Source organism: Zalophus californianus, chromosome 7, assembly GCF_009762305.2.
Source record: "Zalophus californianus isolate mZalCal1 chromosome 7, mZalCal1.pri.v2, whole genome shotgun sequence".
In the NCBI taxonomy this organism is placed as follows: domain Eukaryota; kingdom Metazoa; phylum Chordata; class Mammalia; order Carnivora; family Otariidae; genus Zalophus; species Zalophus californianus.
The window spans coordinates 74,270,646-74,280,690 of NC_045601.1; positions in this window are offsets into that span (position 1 = coordinate 74,270,646).

The following is a 10,045-nucleotide window of genomic DNA, read 5'->3' on the forward strand; positions in this document are numbered from 1 at the left end:
CCTCCAAGGTCCACCCCAAATGCCACCCGTTTCAGGAAGCCTTCCTCATTGCCCCCAGCGACAAATGAACTCTTCCTCTGAACTCTGATCCCTCTCTTAGAGCATCTGTCATTTGAGAGTTTCGCTCTAAAATAGCCTCCTTCTGTCCCTCTGCAGGCCTGCTTTATGTTTACTTTCTCCACAAGTCTTAGTATAGTGCCTTGCACCCAGGGGACCTTTAATGAGGATTTTGTTGTTAATAAATTCGTCCATGAAAACACCATTTCATTGTCTCTTAATTTTGTCTTTTCATTCCAAGATAGCTTTTAGGCAGACAGTAATTGAGTGACAAGACCGAGTGATAGGTAGCCCTAGCTGTTGCTTGTCAATATACATTGACAACAGTTTACTCTGACCTAAATTCTATTTGCCCCATTCTGAAGTTTGGAAACTGAGGTTTACGAGTAATTTCTCTAAGGTCACAATACTAATCATTGCTAGAGCCAAGATTTTTTTTTAATTTATTTTTTTATTGTTATGTTAATCACCATATATTACATCATTAGTTTTTGGTGCAGTGTTCCATGATTCATTGTTTGTTCATAACACCCAGTGCTCCACGCAGAACGTGCCCTCCTCAATACCCATCACCAGGCTAACCCATCCCCCTACCCCCCTCCCCTCTAGAACCCTCAGTTTGTTTTTCAGAGTCCATCATCTCTCACGGTTCGTCTCCCCCTCTGACATACTCCCCTTTTCTTCCTCTCCTGTTATTTTCTTCTTTTTCTTTTTTCTTAAAATATGTTGCGTTATTTGTTTCAGAAGTACAGATCTGTGATTCAACAGTCTTGCACAATTCACAGCGCTCACCGTAGCACATACCCTCCCCAATGTCTATCACCCAGCCACCCCATCCCTCCCACCCCCAACCACTCCAGTAACACTCAGTTTCTTTCCTGAGATTAAGAATTCCTCATATCAGTGAGGTCATGTGATACATGTCTTTCTCTGATTGACTTATTTCACTCAGCATAACACCCTCCAGTTCCATCCACGTCGTTGCAAATGGCAAGATCTCATTCCTTTTGATGGCTGCATAATATTCCATTGTGTATATATACCACATCTTCTTTATCCATTCATCTGTCGATGGGCATCTTGGCTAGAGCCAAGATTTAAACCCAGGACTGTTTGACTCCAAAGTGTGTGCTCTTCACCGCAAGCTTGTGCTGCTCCTTATTCAGTCATTCATTCATGCATACATTCATTGGGCTTTCGATCAACATTTATATTTACTGTCTCTACTCTGCAGCAGGCATTATCAAAATAGCAATGATTCAAACACAGTTCTTGGGGAACCGAAGGGAGGTGGTCCAAGGGAACAAACTTCCAGTCAGAAGATAAGTAGGCAGGCACCAGGGTAGAATGTACGACATGATGCCCATGGCTAACGCTGCTGTAGGATACGTGGGAAAGTTTCTGAGAGATAAATCCTAAGAGTTCTAGTCACAAGGGAACTTCTGGTCTGTTTTTGCTTCTTCTTTTTATGGTATCCATATGAGAGGGTGGATGCTAACTAAACTCACTGCAGCAATCACTTCACAGTACATGTAAATCAAACCATTATGGTATACACCTTTAACTTATTACATCTCAATAAAACTGGAAGCAAAAACAGAGTCATTGCCCTCAAAACTGCTTGCAATCTAGAAGGGACAGACAAGGTAGGAAATACTCAGACTTTCACATTATAAATCTAAAAGAGATGCGAAGAGGCCCTAAAGGGACACTTGGTTTTAGATTAGATAATGACAATAAGGATTCACTGAGAAGGTAGAATATAATTTTAATTTTGAAGGATGTAGAGTAGTTTATTATAACGATAATGAAGAAAAGCATATGGCGGACAAAGTAAAGAACATATGCAAAAATGTGGAAGCGTGGAGGAATAAGGCACATTCCGGGAATGACTGCAATGATTCTGGGGGCTACCGTGTGGTAAGAGCAGTACTGAGAAGAAGCTAGAACGGTAGGCATAGCCAAGACACAAGGGATCCATGGATCAGCTTCATGAAGTCCAGTGCCCTCTGAAATGTACGAATTCATGGATGTCTATGTATATGAACTTTCCAGGGGAGAGGTTTGATGGCTTTAGTCAAATTCTCCAAGGGTTGACTGACCCAGGGCCAGGAGATAGGGAAGTCAGTTTCCCTTGCCACCGTCTTCTGCCCAATCCACAGAACACAGGTAACCCCCAAGGGATTTCAATATCAGGATTGGGGGTAGGTGCAAGGCTCAGCCCTGCCAAATCACCTCCAAACATGCATTGCATTCCTAGCCCTGGGCAAAGATGGCTGAACCCTGACCCTCCCAGCACCTGCATCCAGATCCCCTCCCAGGACAGAAGAAGGGCATAGCTGGGCAGTCAACATACCAGAAGGCAGGGAGCTGACAGCTGAGAACATTTACCAGGGAGGCAGCAGAAAGCAGAACCACAGTGAACCCAGATTCTAAGCCCTCGGTGCATGCTCCATTGCCCCACCAGACTTGTGCCCCCACCCCAGCTTCCTATATTGAAGTCCTAACCCCCAATACCTCAAAATATGACAGTATTTGGAGACGGGGCCTTTGAAGAAGTGATTAAGGTTAAATGAGTTCATATGAATGGGCCCTAATCCTATCTGACTTGCGTCCTTATAAGAAGAGGTGAGACTTTTGCACACAGAGGGATGACCATGGGAAAAGGCACCAAGGAAGGCCATGTGCAGGCCAAGGAGAGGGGCCTTAGAGGAAAGTAACCTTGCTGGCACCTTGATCTTGGACTTCCAGTCTCCAAAACAATGAAACAATAAATTTCTGTTGTTTAAGCCATCCAGTCTGTGGTATTTTGTTATGGCAGCCCTAGAAAACTAATAAATTTATAAAACATAAATTCAAATTCAAAGATGAAAGTTTTAAGAAATTCAATATGGTGGCCACAGAACATTAATAAGGGCCTTCCTAAGCATGGAATCTTGTGCTGCGATCCTGGTCACATCCCCCCGAAGCCAGGTCTTAGGAATAGGGGAATGACAATCTTCAGACAACTTGGGATCTGGGAGGGGAGAGGTGTGACTAAAGCTGTGGGAATGGATGTGACTGCTTCCCAGGAACACAAAGTGAAAAGAGAAGAGAAGAGAAAGGCTTGGTATCAGAAGCTTGGAACACAAACCTGGAAGGAAGACAGAGAAAGAGCAATTAGAAAAATAGTAGAAGAACAAGAGAAGGTGGAACTTGATGGAGAAATGGGCAATAGTGTCAAAGCCTCAAGGTTCTGTGATTAAGAATTAGGGTCTATTTGTCTTTACAAAGAGGTCATGTGGTGGAAACTGAGGTTAGATTTCTGTTGGTTAGGGCATAAGGACAGCAATTACAGGCTACTCCTCTAAGGAAACGGGGGAGGGGCTGGAGGTGGGACTGTTGAGGACCCCAATGCAGACATAGGAAGGGCCAGGCGTCCAGGAGACTAAAATCCAGCTCCGTATTGTGTCACCTGCATCAGCCTGCAGGTCAGTGGAAGGTCTTCTGGCAGAGGCACCAAACTGCCGGAGGCCTTGAATAACAAAGCTGTAGCTAGAACTTTTCTGTCTCTTTATTATTGGGGTCTCCTCTCTTGCTCCATGAGAGCAGCAACTGTTCCGTCTCTATCAGGCACTCGCTGCAGCTCCCAGCACACCGTAGGCATAGTAACATATGCTGAATCAATTAACGGATGCAGAGTCAAGTGACAAGTTGTGTTTGTCTTGTTTTGTCTTCATGTATTTATTTGTTTCAGATGAATAAGTCTGAAACGTTTTTCTAGATTGAGAGCAAGGACCAAGAAGGAAGAGAGAAGTTGAAGACAGATTTGGGAAAGGAAAGAATTGATGAAATAAGATATTAGGGAATGGAGTAAGAAAATAAATCAACATAAATACTAGAGACAAAAAAAATTGTATCTGAGTCATCTTTTGGGAAATTCATTTATTCATTCAATGGTGACTACCTTGCTTTATCTTGGACCCTCCCGGGGATGGTGAACTTTGGGGAAGGGGAGGGCAGATACAAAAGAAAACAAAAGAGCTATTCCCTTCCAGCTATTCAGGATGACCATCTAGTTAAGAAATTTCTTGTGGAAGAGGATAAACAATGATGAAAGACGGCAAGGATGATCCCAAGTGTCTGAGTAATCATGATTCAGAAACAGAATGAACAGAGAGGAAACCCGGAGGCATTAGGAAAATGCACTGCAGAAAAGGAGAGGAGATGGGGGAAAGGAAGCAGAGAAGAACTAAGGGAAGGTGGCCCTGGCCTGGCCTTCTGGCACTGGGCTGGCTGGCAGCTTTCAGCATCTGGAAGGCAGGGGCTCAGTGTTGCCCCAGGACCTGGGACAGCTCCATTTATTTCCCAGTAAAATAGGACCTGTGCCAATGTGCCCAGCAGGAAGCGGTAAAAATCCAGACTTGTCTCAGAGAAGGACACATCCCTAATAGCTAATGTGTCTGGGTGAGGAGAATTTGGCAGTGTTTCACAGAGTCCAATAAAACGGCAAGAACCAACTGAGGAAAATGAGAAAGAAAAGTAGACATCGTTCTCAGATGTTAAAATATATAACAGTTACCTCTCTAACTTAATTGTTTTCTTCGAAGATTAGGATAATCCATCATCAACCCACATCGAAGGCAAAAATCACTCACACACACACACACACACACACACACACACACGGGCACAGGTACTCCACCATGCAAAGTTACCCAAGGGAGCAGCAAGCACAACTCACTTCTATGATATAGTTGCTCAGTTAAGTTTCAGGAAATAAATAGAACAGTGAGTGTTTAGAAATGTGGAGACTTCTAAGATGTGAGGGGTGCAGGCTGCAGTTGGTCATGTTCTAATTGTGAATCTCTCCCAAGTCATTAACGGTGGTAGCTCTCCACCTAATTTCCTAGATGATTTGAGAAATGTCACCCTTTTCTTACTCTGCATAAATTGTATTTCATTGCCTTATCTTGGCTTTATACTCTTGTTCTTTTTAAAGTAGCACAGTTATTCTGAGTGTATGTAAACTGCTCTCCCTTGCCCGTCGTGCCCTTCCACTCCATGGGGCCAGTGCACACCGGGGAAGGTCACACACATGCCTGTGCTCGGACAGGGCCCCTCCTCCTGGTAGCCATCCCATTCCTTCCCGTCCAGTGCTCCCACATTTGCCTGGAGCGTCCCTCTTACAGCTAATCCTATTGTTCCTCTAGCAGAACTGTACAGACTTCCACCCACAGAGCGTGGGACAAGGCAGACAAAACATCTAATGTGTTTTAGTTCATTTGGCATTCAATCAGGAAGATGGAGCTTTGAGCCACTCGGAAATGTCAACCTGAATACATTTTACACCACCAGAGAGAGACACACGGTGCACCAGGGAGAAACTACAGCCTCGTGGTACTAACTTGTAGACCTTGGCTCTAACACTCCCATATTTCTTTTTCTCAAAATCAAATTGTGCATTTGGGAGTGAATTTCTGGTGTCTTCTTTGTTTACTATCACACAATAATGACAAAGCTGCAGTTTATTGGCTCTGGGCTCATTGGCTCACTGACAGCAAATGGGAAAAAGAGACTTGTTTGTTCTGGCTCCTTGCTTCCTATTATTCCTTAAAGTATATCACAGGCACGGGGCACGTGGGTGGCTCAGTTGGTTAAGCGTCTGCCTTCGGCTCAGGTCCTGATCTTGGGGTCCTGGGATGGAGCCCCGCATCGGGCTCCCTGCTCAGCGGGGAGCCTGCTTCTCCCTCTGCCCCTCCCCCTGCTCATGTTCTCGCTCTCTGTGTCAAATGAATAAATAAAATCTTTTTAAAAAAAGTGTATCACAGCCAGTATAAGGCACGCAGGAATTATCCCAAAATGGAAAAGCATATTGACTCCAGCTCTGATATTGGAGGTTATAGCCACATGCGTGTCCCACAGAGTCATGCCTCTCTGTAGATGATTCATGCCTCACCTCTACACGCAGGTAGGTAGGTGAGGACAAGATGAGATCTTGCAACCCCGCATGGCTTCACCTTCACCTTCCCACGGAGTCTGCCTTTCTCATGCTTTCCTCTTCCTGATTCCTTTGCCTCAGGGGACTATCACACTCATCATTTTTACATGAAAGGTTTCCTTCTCGGGTTTTAGCTTATGACCCAGCTATTAAATCTCTGCCATCACAGAACACAAACCAACCCAGACGCAGTCCCTAAAGTGCCACCTGCTTCAATGGCAGCCCACCAGCACCTGCCTTCGCTGAATTCCTGCAGGCTCCTTAGCCCTGCTGGCCCAGAGCCTACCCACACCCTCCATGTTCCTCCCTCACCTCCTAGGAGCATCGGGCAGTCAAGGCCCTGGGGGACTTGCCCAGGGGAGGCTGCCTCTACCTCTCAGCCACAGTCTTGTCACCCTTGGCCACCTTCCTCTCTGCGTCTACCTTTCAGCCACAGTCTTGTCACCCTTGGCCACCTTCCTCTCTGCGTCTACCTCTCAGCCACAGTCTTGTCACCCTTGGCCACCTTCCTCTCAGGCCTTTCTGGACAACTCACATGTTACACGTGCACACACACACAATTCCATTCCATTGCAATTCTACAATTATCTTAGAGCAGACGCCAATAACACTCAGCCCTACACTGTGCCTTTCCAAGTACTTGGCAGACATCACATTCAAGCCTCACAACAACCCTATGAAATAGCTGCTGCCATTATCACTATCCCCATTTTACAGTCGAGGAAACTAAGGCTTAACAAGGGTAGGGATATGCCCCCAGGTGCTGAAAGCATTCAGCGTACTTCTGCCTCTCCTCAAATCACCGCTGATACTATTCTTAATGTTTCTGATTCCACCAAAGGGCATGTCTCTATTTGGAGAAACTGACTCAGTGATGAATAATAGAAGATGAATAATAATGAGGAGGAGGAACAGAAGGAAGGGAAGATGTGTGTGTGTGTGTGTGTGCGCGCACGTGCACGCTCACACACACGTGCATGCATGTATCCAGGTATGTGTGTTTGTGTATACAATCTCAAAGAAATATTAATATAAATGTAAAAACACTTAATTTTTTCTTATTTTTAAAGTAGCACCAGCACTTTATGGAAAGCCAAAGAGAAGGAAAGAAAATCATCTACAACTATGCTACCATAAAGCTACAATTACAGCATTTTTGCATTTACTTTTAGACTACTGTACAACATGGCTGTTCACAGAATAATCATACAGTACCTATAAATGTGTGTGTATGTATACATATATAATACACATATATTTTTCACTTAATCCCATCACATTGTAAGCATTTTCTATTTTATTGTATAATTTTTATAAGCATCCACTTTATTAGCTGTAATAGTTCATTGAGTAGGCACCCTAATTCCTTCAACTGTCTCATCATTGATAGACACTTAGATAGATTCCAGGTTTTTTCTACTATAAATTTTGCTGTGACATTTGGATTTATCATATATAATGGCAGATACGACAAAAGTCACAGCAGTTACGCTTTCTGTACTTTAATATTCATTTTACATTTGCAGACATTTTGCGGATGCACACCCCCAGGGGGTGCCAACGACGGTCGTCTTGGCAAGAGGTTGCTGTCAGTAACAGGAGATGTATACTAGTTAAAGTTGTTTTGTTTTTATTTATAAACTCTAAATCTCTACTTATTCTATTAACAAGAAATATAGTTATGAAGCACTCTAAGTTTATAAATGAGAAACCACTCAATTTAGCCTGGACGTGAGAAATCTGAGGGCAGGGAGAGATGATAACTACATATTTGAAGGTGAAAGTATTGGGGGAGAATTGGTCTATGGCCTCAGGTGGAAGCAGGTTTCAGCTGAGTGCAGGGAACTTCTGCCAAGTGGCCCTGGGACAGTCCCCTCAGTGGCTGCGATCTGGAGCAGGCTGGACAAGCCCCTGGCCAGGGCTGAGTCAGGGAACACAAGGCTGGGCTGGATGCTCTGTGAGATCCTTTCCAGCCCTGGGGGAGGTAACTGTTAGAAGTTACACAAAATGAAGAAAAAAAAAAGAAGAAGAAAAAGAAATCACACAAAATGAGTTTGTTCCTTTTGTGAAATGGAAAATAATCAATTACCATAATTCTGAATTGTTTAGAGTGAAAATGTGAGTGCTTTTTATAACGGTTTGCATTTATTCAATAAATATGCACTGTGCACATATTATGATTCAGGCATTATTTTAAATGCTGGAGATGCAAGGGTGAGCAAAACAGACAAAGATTCGTGCCTTACAAATACCTTCAAAATGTTTCTGTATCTAGAGGACGCCTGGGTGGTTCAGCTGGTTCAGTGTCTGCCTTCGGCTCAGGTCGTGATCTCAGGGTCCTGAAATCGAGCCTGCGTCCAGCTCCCTGCTCAGTGGGGAAACTGCTTCTTCCTCTGCCCCTCTTTTATTTATTTAGTTGAGAGAGAGAAAGAGAGAGACCATGAGTGAGGGGAGAAGCAAAGGGAGAAGCAGAGAGAGAAGCAGACTTGCTGCTGAGCAGGGAGGCCAGATGCGGGGCTCCATCCCAGGACCCCAGGACCAGGACCCGAGCCGAAGGCAGACGCTTAACCAACTGAGCCACCCAGGCGCCCCAAATAAAGAAATAAAATATTTTTAAAAATTTCTGCATTTTTTTCTTATTTGACCCCATAATGACTGGGTGAAGTGAGTAGGGCAAGGATTCTCCCCACTGCACAGGGAAGCTAAGGCTTAGAGAGGGGCAGTGACTTGGCCAAGAGCACACACTGAGAAGAATGGAAACCAGCCCTTGTGACCTCCTGTCTCAGTGCTCCCAGCACTGCCCTGTCACTGCGCGCCGAGAGGAGCTTGTGTTCCCATATTCCCACCCCACACTTTGAGAGTGGCCAACACATCCCCAGTTCCCTAAAAATTACTGCACTTTCAATGTAGCAAAGAGATTAAACCTCAGAAGCTATGCTCATTAAAAGCCTAATATACTTTAATTTCTAAGCTGTGAGGTTCTCAAAGGCTAACATTGTATTTGGTTCATTTTTTCAAACTCTATGACTAACACAGAGCATGTGCTTTATCGGTGTTTGTTAATAGATAACCAGAAGTCGTTAAGTATCGAATGCTATTCTCTTTTATTTTAGGTTTATTTGAGTAATCTCTACACCCAACGTGGGGCTTGAACTCACAACCCCGAGATCAAGAGTCACATGCTCTCCAACTGAGCCAGCCAGGTGCCCCTCAAATGCTATTTTTATGTTGTGTTTTTAAAGCTTACTCTTCTTGTGAAATTATAGTACCTCCGAAATGGAAAGTTAAGACATTTCACGTGACTCCCAAGAAACGAGAAGGGTAAGACAGGATGTGTGTATTGATTACAGAAATGCTTGGGAAGACATGCATAGGATGGATGCCTTGGAGAAACAAGAGTCTGACTTAATCTTCATTTTAAAGCATTGATTGTTTTGAGAGTTGCGTGATTTATAGTGCATTTCAGTACGTTCTGTTTAATTACATTCTGGCCTTTAGTTTTCCAGTACTTTAACTACATTCCTCATTATAATCACCGGATTATGTTTACCCAGAAGTATGGTCATCTTTTGCCATCACAGGCATTCTCTACCCATGAAAGTTAAGAAAAGTGAACACATCTTTCTATGGCGGGTTTCTGGAAGGTCTTTGTTTAGAGGGACAAGTTAATGAAAAGATAGCACCATGCTCCCTCCTCAAGTTCTCATTAACTGAGGACAAAGCCATATTAGACCTAAAGTAGAAAAGGATACACACACACATGTATACACATAAATAACAAAAATATATAGATTTGTAAATATACATACAGGCACACCTCAGAGATATGGCAGGTGCAGCTCCAGACCGTTGCGATAAAGCAAATATTGCAATAAAGTGAGTCAAATGAAATATTTCGGTTTCCCAAAACACATTAGAATTATGTTTACATTATACTAAAGCCTATTAAGTGTGCTGTAACATTATATCTAAATAATAATGTACATACATTCATTAAAAAATACCTTA